Source organism: Micromys minutus, assembly GCF_963924665.1.
Source record: "Micromys minutus genome assembly, chromosome: 8".
NCBI classification, from domain to species: domain Eukaryota; kingdom Metazoa; phylum Chordata; class Mammalia; order Rodentia; family Muridae; genus Micromys; species Micromys minutus.
In genome coordinates, this window is record NC_137977.1 from 24,348,843 (window position 1) to 24,366,680 (window position 17,838).

The 17,838-nt window shown below is 35.9% G+C and overlaps 1 protein-coding gene across 9 annotated transcripts in view; it reads left to right on the top strand.

Annotated features, from left to right (window-relative positions):
• Positions 1 to 17,838, top strand: part of LOC308423481 (protocadherin alpha-9) — a gene marked incomplete at both ends in the record, with an annotated part of 218,243 nt that overhangs the window by 78,938 nt on the left and 121,467 nt on the right. The window lies entirely within an intron of this gene.

Genomic DNA, 17,838 nt, shown 5'->3' on the forward strand with positions numbered 1-17,838 from the left:
TTTTCATCCTTGAGGTCTTTAACATTTTTAAAATTGACATTGGGTTGGTAACCCACTAATGAAATATTGTCAGAAACCATAGTAAAGTGTTACAAACTGGAAAAAAAAACTTGTTCTTCTTGTGTTCCTTTTTTGTACTCTTAGTAGCTTGAAATGTTGGTTTTGTATTTAGCATTTTAAATAAAACCAATGTATGGACTGGAAACATTTCACAAAATATTATAGTGAGGCTAAATTTTAAAATGTAATCTTAATATATACCTACATATATGTTATTTTTAAAAAGCTCATAACTTCTTAATTCTAACTGACTTTTTTTCTTGAGTTAGAATCTAGCCATGGAGCTTAAGTTGGGCTCCATTTTATTTATTTTATTTTTACTTTTCTAGTTGTTACTTTATTTTAAAAAGGTACTTACTTTATCCCTAGTTTTTTATTCTTTTCTTTTCTTTTTTGTTCTCTCATATATTACACCCTGACTGCAGTTTCCCTTCCCCACTTCCCCCACAGACTCCACCTTTTGATTCTTCTTTCTGTGCTTGGGAATGCTGGGATTTCAGGTGCAATACATCACACTTGGCTACAAGTAACATTGTTTGTTCACTTATTTACTTATTTATTCCTTTGTTATTTACTTATTTAATTGTAAAAATTCTCATGTCAAGGTTAGATGAGGCAACCCATTAGGAAGAAAAGGGTTCCAAGAACAGGCAAAGAGTCAGAGACACTTCCTCACTCGCACTGTTAGGAGTACCACAAGAAGACAAAGCTATATAACCATAACATATGTAGAGGACCATGCAGGGTCTGTGACTGTAGCTTCAGTCTCTGTGTTACTCTCTGAGCCCTGTTTAGTTGATTCTGCTATGTTCTCATGGTGTCCTTGACCCCTCAGCTTCTACAATTATTCCCCACTGCTTCTTCAGGGTTCCCCTGTCTCTGCCTAATGCTTGACCATGGGTCTCTGCTTTGCTCTGATGACAATGGGGCTAGGGACTAAGCTGTGAATATAGCAGAAAATTATTAGTAATCATTTTATTCAAAATTTTTAGTCATGTTAATTCTATCCTGGATCTTTGGGCAGTACAGCCTTTGGTTATTGGTCATCTAGGCAGTGTCAGGTGTGGGATCTTCATAGCATGGATCTTAAGTTGGACCACTGGTTGGCCATTCCCACAAATCCTGTGCCACCAGCACACCTTGTAGCAGGACAGATTGTAGGTCGAAGGTTTTGTTTCTGGGTTGGAGTCCCAGTTCCACTGCCTGGCTATAAAAGATGGCCGATTCAGACTGCATATTCCCCATTATTAGAAGTCTTTGCTAGGGTCATTCTCAAAGACCAGAGAGCATCTACTGCACTAGGTTTCCACATTTCCTGCCTCAATATCCTCCAATTCCAGTGTCTCTCACAGTACTCTTTCCCTCCCCACCACTCACTGATCCCTTATGTTCCCATTCCCACTTGCCCCAAGTCCATCTGAACATCATTCTATTCTATTTCCACTTCTCAAGTCTATTCATGCCTTTCCTTTGAGCCCTCCTTGTTACTTAGCTTCCCAGAGGCTGTAAATTATAGCACAATTATTATCTACTTTATAACTAATGGTTGTAAAGTAAGTGAGTACACATTTTGTTTTTCTTTCTGGATCTGGGTTACTTCACTCAGGATGATTTTTTTTTTTTACCTCCATCCATTTGCTTGCAAATTTTATGATGTTATTGTTTTTTTAACAGCTGATTAATAGTCTATTGTATAAATGTACCACATTTTCTTTATTCATTGTTTAGGCTGTTTCCAGTTTCCAGTTATAAATAAAAGTTGCTTTTAACATAGATGAGCAAGTATCCTTGTGGTAGAATGAAGCATCCTTTTGGTATATGCCGAGAAGTAGCATAACTAGGTCTTGAGGTAGACTGATTTCCAATTTTGTGAGGAACCACTATATTGATTTCCTTAGTTTATGTACAAGTTTGCACTACCACCAGCAATGGAGAACAGTTCCCCTTGCTCCATATCCTTACCTCACCTTGTGTTTTTGATTTTAGACATTTGGACAGGTATAAAATGAAAGTAATATCAAGTAGCTTTTATTTGCATTTCCCTGACAGTTAAGGATATTGAACATTAAGTATTTCTCAGTCATTTGAGATTCTTTTGTTAAAAATTCTCTGTAATTCATTTAAAAATTATATTTGGTTTGTTGATGTTTAGTTTTTAGAATTCTTTGTATATTTTGGATATCTACTCTCTGTCAGATGTGAAGCTGATCAAGAACTCTTCCAATTTTTTAGGCTGACATTTTGTCCTACTTACAGTATCTTTTGCCTTGTTTTCATATTCATGAGGTATCATTTGCTGATTGTCAATCTTATTGCCTGTGCTATTAATGTTCTGTTCAGAGAGTTGTTTCCTGTGCCAACGCACTCAAGGCTAGCCCCCACTTTCTTTTCTAGCTTATATTGAGGTCTTTGATCCAATTCAATTTGAGTTTCATGCATTTTTCTACATACTGAGGTCCAGTTAGACAAGCACTATTTTCTAAAGATCCTTTCACTATTCTATTGTGTATGTCTGGCTTTTTTATAAAAAAATTTACAAGTCCATAGGTGCTCAGATTTATATCTACCTTTTGGATTTCATTAAATTCATCAACTTGTTTCCATTTTGATACCATGCACATTGTATTACTCTAGCTATGTAGTATAGCTTGAAGTCAGGGATGGTGATACCTCTAGAATTTATTTTATTGTATAGGATTGTTTTACCTCACCTGAGTTTTATGAAGTTCTGTTTATCTGGCATATATACAGGTCTTTGATCCAATTTGACTTGAGTTTTGTGCAGGATGATAGATATGCATCCATTTGCATTTCTCTACATGCTGAGATACAGTTATGGATTTTTCCACATGAAGCTGAGTATTGTCTTTCAAAGTCTGTAAAAATTGTGTGGAATTTTGGTCAAGATTGCACTAAATTTATAGATTGCTATAAGATTGTCATTTTTACTATGCTAATCTTACCAATCCATTGATCCATCAGCATGAGAGATGTTTCCATCTTCTGATATTTTCTTCAATTTTGTTTTTCAAAGACTTGAAGGTTTTCGTTATAGAAGTCTTTCCCTTGATTGGTTAGAGTTACACTAACATATTTTATATTATTTCCAGCTCAGGAGGGCCACTGAATTTTTTGTTAGTCTTCATCCAGCTACTTGTCTAATGGTGTTTATCAGTTGTAGGAGTTTTCTGATAGGATGTTTGGGGCTGCTTTTATATACTACCATATCATCTGAAAATATATAATGATACTTTGACTTCTTTCTTTCCATTTGTATCCCGTTGATCTCCTTCAGTTGTGTTATTGCTCTTTCTAGATCTTTAAGTACTATATTGAATAGCTATAGAGAGAGTGGACATTCTTGTCTTGTTCCTGATTTTAGTGAAATTGCTTTTAATTTTTCTCCACTTAATTTGATGTTGGCTATAGGCTTGCTTCAAATTGTCACGATTAATTGTCATAAGTTCAAACATGTCTTTTTTATCGCTAATATCTCCAAGACTTTTATCATAAAGTTTGTCAAAGACTATTTCAGCATCTAATGAGATGATTATGTGTTTTTTGTCTTATATGGTGGATTACATTGATTGATTTTGGTGTGTTAAAACATTTCTGCATCTCTAGGATGAAGCCTATTTGGTCCTGGTAGGTATTCTTTTTGATGTGTTCTTGAATTTAGGTTGCAAATAGTTTAGTGAGTATTTTCCATCTAAATTCATGAAGAATATTGGTCTGTAATTCTCTTTCTTTGTTGAATATTCACAAGATTTGGGTGTCAGGGTGACTGTGGCCTCATAAAACAATTTTTGCAATGTTCTTTCTATATCTATTATGTAGAATAATTTGAGGAGTATTGGCGTTAGCACTTCTTTGAAAATCTGGTAGAATTATGTACTAATAGTTGGACTCTGAGTTTTGTTTTGTTTTTGTTTTGTGTTTGGGAGAATTTGAATGATTGCTTCTGTTTCTTTTGGGGCTAAATGTCTATTTAAATTGCTTTTATGATCTTGATTTAACTTTGGTAAGGGGTATCTATTAAGAAAAGTATCTGTTTCTTTTAGATTTTCTAATTTTTTAGACTATAGATTTTTAAAGCAGGACATGTGTCTTTGGATTTTCCTAGTGTCTGTTGTTATATCTCTCCCTTTTGTTTTTGATTTTATTTATTTGGATATTTTCTCTTCATATTTTAATTAGACTGGATAAGGGTTTGTCCATCTTATTGGTTTTCTCAAAGAACCAACTCATTGTTTCATTGATTCTTTGTATTGTTCCCATATTGATTTTAGCCATTCATTTTATTTTGTGCTACTTACTTCTCTTGAGTGTGTTTGCTTCTTTTTCTTCTAGAGCTTTTTGATGTGCTGTTAAGTTTTTAGTATGAGACCTCTCTAATTTCTTTATGAAGGTACTTAATGTTATGAACTTTTCTGTTAGCACCACTTTTATTGTGTCCCATAAATTTTGGTATGCTGTTAATTCATTTTCATTGAATTCTATGAAGTCCTTCCTTCCTTCCTTTCTTTTTCCCTCCCTCCCTCCCTCCCTCCCTCCCTCCCTCTCTCCCTCCTCCTCTTTCTTTCTTTCTTTCTTTCTTTCTTTCTTTCTTTCTTTCTTTCTTTCTTTCTATCTTTCTTTCTTTCCGTCTTGATCCAGTTGCCATTCAGTACAGAGTTTTTCACTTTCCATGAATCGGCAGGCCTCTGTTGTTTCTGTTCTTGTTGAAGACCAGCTTTGAAATGATGCAGAGAGTTATTTCAATATTATTGTATCTTTTGAGACTTGCTTTGTGATAGAGTATTCAATAAATTTTGGAAAATGTTCTGTAAGGTGCTGAAAAGAAGTTAACGTCTTTTATGTTTTGATAAAATCTTTTGCAGATATCTGGTAGGTCCATTCATTCATAATGTTGTCTGCTAGCTTCAGTATTTCTGTATGTTTTTGGCTTGGATGACCTGGCTATTGGTGAGAATGGCTTAATGATGTTTCCCATTTTAAATGTGTGAAGGTCTATATGTGGTTTAAGCTTTAGTAGTGTTCCTTTTACAAACATAGGAGCCTTGTATTTGGAACATAGATGTCCAGAATTGAGACATAATTTTTGTAGATTTTTTTCTTTGATGAGTATGAAGTGTCTCTTTTGATTAATTTTGACTTGATGTCTCTTTTGTTAGATATTAGTATGGCTATACCAGCTTGTTTCTTGGGTGTATTTTCTTAAAAATGTTTCCTAACTGTTTACTATAAAATATTATTTATCTTTGATATTGAGGTGTTTTTCTTGAGTTTATTAACAGAGTGGATTCCATTTCCAATTATTCTGTTAGTTTGTATTATTCTATTGAGGAATTTAGTCCATTAGTACTGAGTGATATAATTGACAAATGATGGTTAATTCCTGTTATTTTATTGGCTGTTGTTGTTATTGTTAGTGGTGATTGTGTGCATGTGTGTGTTTCTCTGCTTTTTTGGGTTTTGTTGGTATAAGATTATTTATTTACTGTGTTTTTGTGGCCAGTGTTAACCTTTTTCAGTTGGAATTTTCTTCTAGCATCTCCTGTATAACTGCATTGGTGGAAAGATACTGCTTAAATTTGGTTTTGTCATGGAATATCTTGTTTTCTTCATCTATGGTGCTTGAAAGTTTTGCTGAGTACAATAGTCTGGGATGGCATCTGTGGTCTCTTAAAGTATACAGGACATCTGTCCATGCTTTTTTGGCTGTTGGAGTCTCTTTTGAGAAGTTGAGTGTAATTCTAATAGGTTTGTTTTTGCATGTTACTTGGCTTTTTTTAACTTGTAGCTTTTATTATTTCTTCTTTGTTTTGTATGGTTAGTGTTTTGATTATTATATGATGAGGAGATTTCCTTTTATATTTATTCTAATTCATTTGGTATTCTGTAACCTTCTTGTAACTTCTTAAGGCATGTCCTTTAGGTTAGGAAATTTTTCTTTTATAATTTTGTTGAAAATATTTTCTGGGCCTTTGAGCTGAAATTCTCCTCCTTCTCCTCCCCCCTCTTCTTCCTCCTTACTGTTTCTCTTTCTCTATGTCTTTGTTTCCTCTTCCCTTTCTTCCAATTATTATTACTTGAATAAATTAAGTCATTAACATTCAAAATGCTACCTTCCTCCTGGTTCCTCCCTCATCCAGTCCCTCCCCCATATACCTCCCTTTCTCCTTTGGAGGGTGGAACCCCACTAGGTATCCCCTACTCTGGTAATCAAAACTCTGCCAGATTAGGCACATCTATTCCCACTGAGGCCATATAGAGCAGCTATGAAGACTGAGCTGTCAATCTGGTACACATGTGCTGGGGGGGGGGGTCAATCTAATCCATGATAGCTCCAAGGAGTCTAGGTTTGTTGACTCTGTTTGTCTTTCCATGGGGTTTCCATATACTTCTGGGCCTTAAATTCTTTCCCTTCACTGTTCAGATAGTGTCCCCAACATCCATCTAATGTTTGGCTGAGGGTATTTGCTTCTGTTTCAGTCTGCTGCTGGCTAGAGATTCTTAGACTACAGTTATGGTACACTCCTATCTGCAATAATAACAGAGTATTATTAATAATGTCAGGAATTGGTAATTTCCAACAGAATGGATTTTGAGTTGGACTGGTTATTGATTGACCTTTCCTTCTGTCTCTTCTTCATTCCTGAATTTATTTTTATTGTATAATTTCTTTCCTTACATTTCAAATGTTATTCCCAATACTGGTTTCTCCTCTGGTATCCTTCTATCCCACCCCCGTCTTTCTATATGAGAGTATTCCCCCATTCACCTACCCCCTCCCATCTCCCCACCCTGACATTCCCCTACAATGAGGTATTGAGCCTTCACAGGGCCAAGAACCTCTCCTCTCATTGGTGTCTGATAAGGCCATCATCAGCTATATATATTGCTAGAGCCATGGGTCCCTCCATGTGTACTCTTTAGTTGGTGGTTTAGTTTCTGGGAGCTCTGGGGGGTCTGGTTGTTTGATATTGTTTTTATTCCTGTAGGTTTGAAAATCCCTTTAGTCTTTTTTCTAACTCCTCCATTGGGGACCAAATTCTCAGTCAAATAGTTGGTTGAGAGCATCCAACTCTGTATTTCTAAGGCTCTGGAAGAGCCTCTCAGGAGACAGCTATATTAGGAACCTGTTGAACAACCCTCTCCTACCTCGGTGCCTTGGCATTTCCCTAAACTGATAAAAAGCGCGTACCCTGGACCAAAGGCCTCTCCTCCCATTGATACCAGAGAATGCTATTCTCTGTTGCATACACACCTGGATCCATGGGTCTCTCCATGTAAACTCATGGGTTGGTGTTTTAGTATCTGGAAGCTGTGGTGAGTTTGGCTAGTTGATAATTTTGTTCTTTCCATGAGGTTGCAGATCCTTTCAGCTCCTTCAGTCCTTTTTCTAGCTCCTTCTTTTGGGTCCTCATGTTCATTCTGATTGTTAGCTGCAAGCATCATCCTCTGAATCAGTATGGCTCTGGCAGAGCCTCTAAGGAGGCATCCATATCAGATTCCTGGCAGTAAGAAGTACTTGGCATCAGCAATAGTGTGTGGTTTCGTGGCTGCATATGGGATAGATCCCAAGGTGAGGCAGTCTCAGGATGACCTATTCCCCAATCCCTGTTCCTCTATTTGAACTTGCATTTCCTCCCATGAGTGTTTTGTTCTCCCTTCTAAGAAAGATTGAGGCATCCCCATTTTAACCTTCCTTAATTTTTAGCTTCATAATGTATGTGAATTGTTTCTTGGGTGTTCAGAGCTTTCTGGGGCTAGTATCTGCTTATCAGTGAGGGCATACCATGTGTTTTCTTTTGTGACTGGGTTACCTCACTCTGGATGATAGTCTCTAGTTCCATCCATTTGCCTATGAATTTCATGAAGTCATTGTTTCTAATAGCTGAGTAGTACTTCATTGTGTAAATGTACCACACTTTTTGTTAAATCTATTCCTCTGTTAAAAGACATCTGGATTCTTTCCAGCTTCTGGATATTATAAATAATGCTGCTATAAACATGGTGGAGCATGTGTCCTTGTTATATGTTGGAGCACTTTTGGGGTGTATGCCCAGAAGTGGAATAGCTGGGTCTTCAGGTAGTACTATGTCTAATTTTCCAAGGACCCACCAGACTGATTTTCTGAGTGGCTGTACCAGCTTACAGCCCCACCAACAGTGGAGAAGTGTTCCTCTTTCTCTGCATTTTCGCCTGCATCTGCTGTCATCTGAGTTTTTGATCTTAACCATTCTAACAGGTGTGAGGTGGAATCTCAGTGTTGTTTTGATTTTCAATTCCCTGATGACTAGGGATGTTGAGTATTTCTTTAGGTGTTTCTCAGCCAGTGATATTCCTCAGTTGAGAATTCTTTGTTTAGCTGTGAACCCCATTTTTAATAGGATTATTTGATTCTCTAGAGTCTAGCTTCTTGAGTTCTTTGTATATATTCGATAATAGTCCTTTATCAGATGTAGGATTGGTAAAGATCTTTTCCCAGTATGTTGGCTGCTGTTTTGTCTTCTTGACAGTATCATTAGCCTTACTAATAAGCTAATTCAATTTCTTGAGGTCCCATTTGTTGATTCTTGATCTTAGAGCATAAGCTATTGGTACTCTGTTCAGGAAAATTTCCTCTGTCTTACTTTCTCTTCTATTAGTTTCAGTGTACATGGTTTTATGTGGAGGTCTTTGATTCACTTGGACCTGAGCTTTGTATAAGTAGATAAGAAGGGATCAATTTGCATTCTTCTGCATGCTGACTGCCAGTTGAGCCAACACCATTTGTTTAAGAGGGTGTCCTTTTTACATTGAATGATTTTTAGCTCCTTGTCAAAGATCAAGTGAACATAAGTGTGTGGGTGGATTTCTGGGTATTCAATTTTTTTCCATTCATCTACCTGCCTATCTCTGTACCAGTGACATGCAGATTTTTTTTTACCACAATTGCTTTCTAATATAGCTTGAGATCAGGATGTTAATTCTGCCAGCTTATTACATGGGGCCATTTGCTTGGAAGTTTTTTTCTCCAGCTTTTTATTCTGAAGTATTGTCTGTCTTTGTCTCTGAGATCAGTTTTCTGTATGCAGAAAATTGCTGGGTCCTCTTTACATGTACAGTCTGATAGTCTCTGTCTCTTTTTGGGGGAATTGAGTCTATTTATGTTAACAGATATTATGGAATTGTGATTGTTGTTTCCTGTTATTTTTTGTTGTTAGAGGTAGCCTTATGCCTGTGTGCTTTTCTTCTTTTGGTTTTCTTGCATTATTATTATTATTTTTTGCTTTTTCATGGGTGTAGTTTCCTTCCTTGTGTTGGATTTTTCCATCTATTATTTTTTGTGGGGCTGGGTTTTTGGACAGATATTGTTTAAATTTGAATTTGTCCTATAATATCTTGGTTTCTTCTTTTATGGTAATTGAGAGTTTTGCTGGATATAGTAACCTGGACTGGCATTTGTGTTCTCTTAGGGTCTGTATGACATCTGTCCAGTATCTTCTATCTTTCATAGTTTCTGTACAGAAGTCTTGTGTAATTCTCTTTTGTCTGCCTTTATATGTTCCTTGTCATTTTTTGCTAACAGGTTTTAAAAATTATTTCTTTTTTTTTGAACATTTGGTGTTTTGACTATTATGTGTTAAGAGAAGGTTTATTTCTGGTCAAATCTATTTGAAGTTCTGTAGACTTCTTTTACGTTCATGGTCATCTTGTTCTTATGAGTAGGGAAGTAATCTTCTATGATTTTGTTGAAGATATTTTCTGTGCCTTTTAGTTAGGAGTCCTCGCCCTCTTCTACATCTATTATTCTTAGGTTTGGTCTTTTCATTGTGTCCTAGATATCCTGGATGTTTTGTGGTAGGAGTTTTTTGATTTTTTCATTTTCTCTCACTGTTGTGTTAATATTTTCTATGTTGTCTTCTACCCCTGACATCTTCTTCCATCTTTTTTAGTCTGTTGGTGATGCTTGTATCTATGACTCCTCATTTCTTTCTTAGGTTTTCTATCTCCAGGGTTGTCTCTTTTTGTGACTTCTTTTTTGTTTGTATTTTCATTTTCAATTCCTTCACCTGTTTGATTGTGTTTTTCTATATTTTTTGAGTGATTTTTGTGTTTCCTCTATAAGGGCTTCTATTTGTTTATGTGTGTTCTCCTGTAATTTTTTAAGGGAATCATCCACGCACTTCTTGAAGATTTCCATTACCATCATGAAGTATGTTTTAAAGTCTAAGTCTTGTTTTTCTGGTGTGTTTAGTAATCCACTACTTGCAGTGGTGGGAGAGCTAGGTTCTGATGTTGTCAGGTTGTCTTGGCTTCCATTGCTTAGGTTCTTTTGCCTTTCTCTTGCTGTCTTGATATCTGTGATTATAGGTTATCTTATTGTCTATGACTGGGGCCTGTTTCTTCTGTAGGCCTGAGGGGCTGTGGGAAGAGGTTGCTTCTGGGTAAACACTGGGAAAATTGCTTTTGCTCTTTGCAGGCAGGCAGTGAGTTTTGATGGCAGTGACTTGCTTATGTCTCTGTGGACTCAGGTGGGAGAGTACTTGATTGAGAGTCTCTTCTGGGAGCTCATCTGTCTGGGGTCAGGTTCTGGGTCCTGATGGTGGTCACCAGGCCTTCTCTCTGGGCCAGAAAGGACCTGATCCCAGCGTGGATCACTCTATCTGCCCTCTTAGATTCCAGGCATTTTCTCCCAGGATGGCCGGATAGATAGAGTGCCAAAAATTACCCGATCCCAGAATGAACCACCCTATCTGTCATCCGAGATCTCTAGGTGTTTCAAACCTGGACAGCCAATGAGGGTATGTGGCAGGCTTAGGGCTCACTGTGAGCTCAGGTGGGAAAGTGCTTGCAAGGCTGTCTGGGGACTCCCAATCTACAGGCAGGTCCTGAGTTTTGATGGCAGCCACCCAGCCCCAAGTCATTGTTTTAATAGCTGTGTAGTATTCCATTGTGTAAATGTACCACAATTTCTGTATCCATTCCTGGGTTGATTCTCTAGAGTCTGACTTCTTAAGTTATTTGTATATATAGGATACTAGCCCTGTATCAGATGTAAGATTGGTAAAGATGTTTTTCCAATCTCTTTGGTGCTGATTTTTCCTTTTAACAATGTTCTTTGCCTTACCGAAGCTTTGCAATTTCATGAGGTCCCATTTGTTGATTCTTGATCTTAGAGCATAAGTCATTGGTGTTCTGTTCAGGAAAATTTCCCCTGTGCCAAGGTGTTCTATGCTCTTCTACACTTTCTTTTCTATTAGTTTCAGTGTACCTGATTTTCTGTGAAGGTCTTTGATCCACTGCAACTTGAGCTTTCTACTAGGAGATAAGAAAGGATCAATTCACATTCTTCTGCATGCTGATCTCCAGCTGAACCAGCACCAGTTGTTGAAGGTGCTGTTCTTTTTCCACTGAATGTTTTTAGCTCCTTTGTCAAAGACCAAGTGACCACAGGTGTCTGGCTCATTTCTATATCATTGATCTTCCTGCCTGTCTCTGTACCTATACCGTGCTTTTTTTTAAAATCACAATTGATCTGTAATATAGCTTGGAGTCATGCATGGTGATTCCCCTGGAAGATTTTTTTATTGTTTTGACTAGTTTTTCTACCCTGAGTTTTTTATTATTCCAAATGAATTTGCAAATTGATCTTTAAAACTCTAAGAGAAATTGAAATGAAATTTTGATGGGGATTGCATTGAATCTGTTGAATGCTTTAGGCAAGATAGCCATTTTAACTATGCTGATCCTTGAAATCCATGAGCATGGGAGATCTTTCCACCTTCTGAGGTCTTTTTCAATTTCTTTATTAAGAGTCCTGAAGTTCTTATCAAACAGATCCTTTACTTGCTTGGTTAGGGTCACACCACTTTATTTTATATTCTTTGTCACTATTGTGAAGGGTGTCATTTCCCTAATTTCTTTTTCAGACTGTTTATCCTTTGAGTAGAGGAAGGCTACATATTTGTTTGGGGGTAATAATATATACAGCCACTTTTTAAAGTTGTGTATCACTGTAGGAGTTCTCTGGTGAAATTTTAGGTGTCACGTTTGGTAACACATAGCTATGATACTATCATATCATCTGCAAATAGTGATATTTTGACTTTTTTCTTTTCAATTTGTATCCCTTTGACCTCTTTTTGCTGTCTGAGTGCCCTGGCTAGTACTTCCAGTACTTAGTGAATAAATAGGGAGACTGTGGGCAGACTTGTTTAGTTCCTGATTTTAGTGGGATTGCTGCAAGTTTCTCCACATTTAGTTTGATATTGGCTACTGGTTTGCTGTATGTTGCTTTACTCTGTTTAAGTATAGACCTTGAATTCCTAATCTTTCCAAGACTTTTAACATGAAGGGGTTTTGAATTTTTTCAAATGTTTTCTCAACATCTAAAGAGTTGTTCATGTGTTTTTATTTTCTTTGAGTTTGTTTATATAGTGGATTACATTGATGGATTTCTGTATATTGATCTATCCTTGCATTCCTGAAATGGAATTTAAAAATTTTATCTCAATTTAATATTTTTTGGCTATTAGTTTGCTGTATATTGCTTTTATTATGTTTAGCTATGTGCTTTGAATTCCTGATCCCTCCAATACTTTTAAAATGAAGGAGTGTTGAATTTTGCCAAAGGCTTTTTTAAAGCACCTAATGAGATGATCATGTCATTTTCATTTCAGTTTGTTTATATAAGAGATTATGTTAATGGATTTTCACACATTGAACCACCCCTGCATTCCTTCAATGAAGCTTACTTGATCCTGGTCAATTACATTTTAAATTTGTTCTTGGATTTGGTTTGCAAGAATTTTATTGAGTATTTTTGTGTCGATGTTCATAAATGAAATTGTTCTGAAGTTCTCTAACTTTGTTGATTCTTTGTGTGGTTTAAGTATCAGAGCACCTGTGGCCTCAGAATGAATTAGGTTCTGTTCCTTCTGTTTCTCGTTTTTGGAATAGTTTGAGGAGTATTGGTATTGTTCTTCTTTGAATGTCTGGTAGAACTCTTCACTAAAACTATCTAGCCTTGGGGTTTTTTCCTTGATTGGGAGACTCTTAATGACTGCTTCTATTTCTTTAGCTTTTATAGAACTGTTTAGATAATTTACCTAACCTTGATTTAAGTTTAAAATGTGGTATTAGTCTAAAAATTATCCATCTCATTTAAAATTTTCGGTTTTGTACTGGCTTTAAAAAAATAATTATTTCATTTGTTTACATCTCAAATGATATCCCACTTCCTGGTTTCCTCCTTCACCAACCCCCCATCCCATGTTGTATTTTTCAAAGGCTTTTTCAGTATTAATGAGACAATCATTTGTTTTTTTTCCTTTGACTTTGTTTATATAGCATATTACATTAATAAATTTCTGTATATTGAACCATCCCTGCATCTCTGGGTAAATTGTACTTGATCATGATAATGATTATTTTGGTCTGTCCTTGGATTTGCTTTGTGAGAATGTTATTGAGTATTTTTGCATCTATATTCATAAGGGAAATTGGTCTGAAGTTCTCTTTTTGATGGAATTCATTGTGGTTTAGTTATCAGTTCACCTTGGTGTCATAGAATAAAACCTGAGTAGTGTTCCTTCTGTTTCTATTTTATGGAATAGTTTGAAGAGTATTGGTATTAGGTCCTTTTTGAATGTTGTATAAAATTCTGCATTAGAATCATGTGGCCTAGGCCTTTTTTTTTAGTTGAGAGACTTATGTGATTGCTTCTATTTCCTTGGGGGTTATGGGAATGCTTAGTTGGTTTATCTGATCCTGATATAACTTGGTGCCTGGTATATGTCTAGGAAATCATCAATTTTATCCAGGTTTTGCAGTTTTGTTGAGTATTTTTTGTAGTAGGATCTTATGATTTTTTGAATTTCCTCAGTTTCTGTTGTTTTGAAAGATCTCCATTTTTATTCTTATTTTGTTTATTTGGAATATGTTTCTGTTCCCTCTCATTAGTTTTGCTAAGCTTTATCTACTTTGTTGATTTTTTCAAAGAAGAAGTTTCTAGGTTTTTTTTATCCCTTTGTTGTTATTTTTTATTTTACTTGGTTGACTCCAGCACTGAATCAATTATTTCATGCCTTTAACCCCTCTTGTGTGTATTTGCTTCTTTTTGTCCTAGATTTTTCAGGTGAGCTGATAAGCTGCTAGTTTATGATCTCTCCAATTTCTTTATGGAGAAACTCAGAGCTATGGATTTTTCTCTTATCACTTTTTAAAATGTGTTTACATATGTTGTGCCTTCATTTTCACTGAATGCACCAAAATGCATGCTGTTCCTGTTTATGTATCAAGTCCATTAGCCTATGTTTTTTTTATTGAGTAATTGAATCCATTAATGTTAAGAGATATTAAGTAATAGTAATTGTTGTTTCCTGTTACTTTTGTTGTTAGAGGTACAATTATGTTTGTGTGGCTATCTTCTTTTGTGTTTGTTGCAAGAAGATTAATTTCTTGATTTTTCTATGGTGTGTTTTTCTCTTGTGTTAGAGTTTTTTTTCCACAAATTTTCATAAAACCTACCTAGCTTTATTATTCTTTGATGCACAACTTTAATTTCATATTGTAAATTTAACTTGCTTTACTGGTTATCATTATATATCTTCCAAGGTCTTACTTTTAACATTTAGTTAAAAAAGAATAAACAAGATTTCTAGCAAGTAATCATAGAAAACTATGCTTTTAGAGTGTCCTTTCAAAGTGCTGATAGATTTTCAGTATTTATTTTATTTTATTTTATTTTTTATTTATTTCGGATACATTTTTAAGGTTGTAATTAAGTATTTGTGGGTACATATACATACATACATACACACACACACACACACACATATGTAACAATAATAAAGGAAAAGAGGCTATTAATTTGAGGGGATAGGAGAGAGACTAGGAAGGGCTGTAGGGAGGAAAGGGGGATGTGATACAGTTCTATTTTAATTAACATATATTCTTTTTTGAGCTTCACACAGTCTGTGAGTTGTTTCTGGGGTGTTCAGAGCTTTCTGGGGTTAGTATCCCATTACCAGTGACTGCATATTATGTTCTTTTGTGACTGGGTTATCTCACTCAGGATGACATTCTCTAGATGCATCCATTTTTCTTAAGATTTCATTAAGCCATTGTTTTTGATAGCTGAGTAGCACTCCATTGTGTAAATGTACCACAATTTTTGTATCCATTCATCTACTGAAGGACATCTGGGTTCTTTCCAGCTTCTGGCTATTATAAATAGAGCTGCAATAAACAATGTGGTGCATGTATCTTTGTTGTGTGTTGAAGCATCTCTGGGATAAATGCCCAGAAGTGGAATAACTGGGTCTTCAGGTAGTACTATGTCCATTTTACTGAGGAACAGCCAGACTGATTTTCAGAGAGGTTGTATCAGTTTACAACCCCACCAGCAGTAAAGAAGTGTTTCTCTTTCTCCACATCCTCGCCAGCATCTGTTGTCATCTGGTTTTAGATCTTGGCCAATCTGACTGGTGTGAGGTGAAATCTCTAAGATGTTTTGATTTGCATTTTCCTGATGGCTAAGGATGTCTAGCACTTCCTTAGATGTTTCTCAGCCATTCGATATTCTTCGATTGAGAACTTTTTGTTTTAGTCTGTAACCCATTTTTTAATAGGCTTGTTTAATTCTCTGGTGTCTAGCTTTTTGAGTTCGTTGTATACGTTGGATATGATATTTTCCCACTCTGTTGGCTGCCGTTTTGTTTTCTTGACAGTGTCTTTAGCCTCACAGAAACTTTGTAATCTCATTAAGTCCCATTTGTCAATCTTTGACCTTAGAGCTTGAGCCATTGGTGATTTGTTCAGGAAATTTTCTCCTGTGCCTATGTGTTATAAGGTTTTCCCTACTTTCTCATCTAATAGCTTCAGTGTACCTGGTTTAATGTGGAGATCTTTGATCCACTTACACTTGAGCTTTGTACAAGGAGATAAGAAAGGGTCTATTTTCATTCTTCTGCATGCTGAGTGCCAGTTGGACCAACACCATTTGTTGAATAGGCTGTCTTTTTTCCATTGGATGTTTACAGCTCCTTTGTCAAATATCAGTTGACCATATATGTGAGGGCTCATTTCTGGATCTTCTATTCTATTCCATTGATCCATGTGCCTATTTCTGCATCAATACCATGCAGTTTTCGTCGAATAGCCTTGTAATAAAGGTTGAGGTCAGGGATAGTGATTTCCGCAGATGTTTTATTTTGTTGAGGATGAATTTCTCTATTCTAGGTCTTTTGCTATTCCAGATGAAATTCCACATTGCTTTTTCAAAATCAATGAAGAACTGGGTTGGAATTTTGATGGGAATTGCATTGAATCTGTAGATTGTTTTTGGTAAGATGGCCATTTTTAAAATGTTGATTCTTCCAATCCATGAGCATGGGAGATCTTTCCATTTACTGAGATCTTCCTCGATTTCCTTCTTTAGAGGTTTGACGTTCTTGTCATACAGGTCCTTCACTTGCTTAGTTAGAGTCACACCGAGGTATTTCATAGTTTTTGTGACTATTGTAAAGGGTATCTTTTCCCTAATTTCTTTCTTCACATGTTTTTCCTTTGAATATAGGAAGGTTACTGATTTGTTTGAGTTAATTTTATATCCAGCCACTTTGCTGAACTTGTTTATCAGCTGTAGGAGTTCTCTGGTGGAAGTTGTGGGGTCCCTTAAGTACACTATCATGTCATCTGCAAATAGTGATGTTTTTACTTCTTCCTTTCCAATTGGTATCCCCTTGATTTCCTTTTGCTGTCTAATTGCTCTGGCCAGGACTTCCAGTACTATGTTGAATAGGTAGGGAGAGAGTGGGCAGCCTTGTCGAGTCCCTGATTTTAGTGGGATTGCTTCAAGTTTCCCACCATTAAGTTTGATGTTGGCTGTTGGGTTGCTGTATATTGCTTTTATTATGTTTAGGTATAGGCCTTGGATTCCTGTTCTTTCAAAGATTTTTAACATAAAGTTGTGTTGGAATTTGTCAAATGCTTTCTCAGCATCTAGTGTGATAACCATGTAGTTTTTTTCTTTGAGTTTGTTTATATGGTGGATTACATTGATAGATTTCCTTATATTAAACCATTCCTGCATCCCAGGGATGAAGCCTACTTGATCATGGTGAATGATCATTTTTATGTGTTCTTGGATTTGGTTTTCAAAGATTTTGTTGAGTATTTTTGCATCAATATTCGTAAGTGAGATTGGTCTGAAGTTCTTTTTCTTTTTAGGGTCTTTTTGTGGTTTAGAAATGAGGGTTATTGTAGCCTCAAAAAGTGAGTTAGGTAGTGTTTCCTCAAATTCTATTTTGTGGAATACTTTGGAAAGTATTGGTATTATGTTGTAAATAAATGTCTGATAAAATTCTGCACTGAACCTATCTGAACCTGGGCTTTTTTTGGTTGGGAGGTTTTTGATGACTTCTTCTATTACTTGAGGTGTTATGAGATTATTTAGGTGGTTTACCTGGTCCTTGTTTAACTTTGGTATCTTGTATCTGTCTAGGAATCCATCCCTTTCCTCCAGATTTTCCAGCTTTGTTGAATATAGGCTTTTGTAATAGGATCTGATAATTTTTTGAATTTCCTAAGTTTCAGTCATTGTTTCTCCACTTTCCTTTCTGAATTTGTTAATTTGGATACTCTCCCTTTGCTCTCTATTTAGTCTGGCTAAGGGTTTATCAATCTTGTTAATTTTCTCAAAAAACCAGCTCTTGGTTTTTTTTTTTTTTTTTTTTTTTTTTGATTCTTTGAATGGTTCTTTTTGTTTCTATTTGGTCTATTTCT